Here is a 1,736-nt window from a genome sequence, read left to right as displayed (position 1 = left end):
AATTTTATGGTTAGGGATCCCCACCACATGAGGAACTGTGTGAAAGGGTCGCGGCCTGAGGAAGGTGGAGAACCACTGCTCTAGGGAGAGAGATGGGCTTTCTTCTCCCTCCGACAGTGGCATTTTTGGAAATCCACAGTGGGTAGCTGTACTTCAACGTTGACTCCACGGCAGTGAGTTTGGTCTTTGGAAAAACATAGGAAACGGGCAATAAAGCTGTAGCAGCCTCTTGTACTGTGAGTAACTGAACAGTCTGTTATACTGTTATACTGTGCCTATGAAGGTGCTTATAACAGCTGGATAGCAATAGCCCTGTAAGGACTAGACTGAACCTGACCCACACCATCGCATGTATTTTAAGGGGCCTCGTATGCATGAACAGTGAATGAGGAAGACTGGGGAAGAGTTGATGCACTGTCAATGATGATGTTGGCACGGAAGATTGCAAAGACCCCAGGCTGACAGATGAAAAAAATGAATCTGTCTCAGGTGCATGCTCCCTAGGAGTGCGGATGGTGAGACTTTGTCTCACTACTTGGCATATTGGATCGGGAGGGACTAATCCCTGGAAACAGACATCAGGTAAAGTGGAAGGTCTGCAGAAAAGGAGCAAGCGCCTCAAAGGGAGAGACCGGCGCAGCGGCTACAACAAGGGGCTGAGATGTTGTAACAGAGGGCAGAATGACACAGGGTCAGGCAGCAATTCCTTCTCTCATATGTGAGTTCTCCATGATTGGGCACCAGCCGATGGTACCCAACATGAAGAACAAGAACAGCTACGTTAGCACCCAACTGCGGTGGGAAGTTCCGTAGAGCTGGGAAGAGGCTCTGGAACCTTTAAAGTCTTGGCGTGAGAGGTCGCTTGGAATTCTTTGGAATATAAATCTTACAAAGTCAGCAGTTTAAAACCAACAGCTGCTACAAGGGAGAAAGGCAAGGCTTTCTGCTCCCGTACGATTTACCGTTCTGGAAGCCTGCGGGGGCAGGTCTGCTCGGTCCTCAGATGCACTGTGAGTCAGAACCGCCTGTGAGTTTAGTTTTGAGTCACTCTCCAAGCAAAGCATCACATCTGGGGATGTCTTTCCTATCTGCACACCATGTGTTCCTATCGCTGCAATTCCACAGCCTTTTCCACCCCACCCCTCTTATGACCCACCTGCTAATTGGCTCACGAGAGAAACACATTTAAAAGGCAGAGCCTGTTCTTGCTAAAAGAATTATTCTGTGTGTTTGTTCATCTACTCTTTCACTTCATGCTTGCTCTCATTCAGTGTGTGACTTCCCTTTGGTGTTTTAATCCTGTTGTTTATTGTGTCCGTATTTTATTGTCATTGTTGTTGTGGGATGTCTAGTCGATTGTGACTACAGTGACCCCACTTTGTGTGTTTTGGAGTAAGACCTGCCCCCACGGGGCTTCCTAGGGTGTCGTCTTGACAGGTGCCCATCACCACGTCGTTCTGCCTGCACAGCAGCCAGAGGGTTGGAACTGCCTGTGTTAGTCCGGGTAGACTAGAGAAACAATCCAGAGGCACTCATATGTGTATAAGAGAGTGTTTTATATAAAAGGTAATTGTACATTAAGAAAGCATCCCAACCCAGTCCCATCCAAGCCCATAAATCCAATATTAGCCCATATGTCCAATACCAATCTCTAAAATCCTCTTCAGACTCACAAAACACATGCAATGACACCAAAATGCAGGATGATCACAGGCCGGTAGGTAGAAAGCCTTTGG

The sequence above is a fragment of the Echinops telfairi genome, unplaced genomic scaffold (assembly GCF_000313985.2).
Source record: "Echinops telfairi isolate 266 unplaced genomic scaffold, ASM31398v2 ScPeMD7_23;HRSCAF=83, whole genome shotgun sequence".
NCBI lineage: Eukaryota > Metazoa > Chordata > Mammalia > Afrosoricida > Tenrecidae > Echinops > Echinops telfairi.
Note: the sequence above shows the minus strand (reverse complement) of the source record.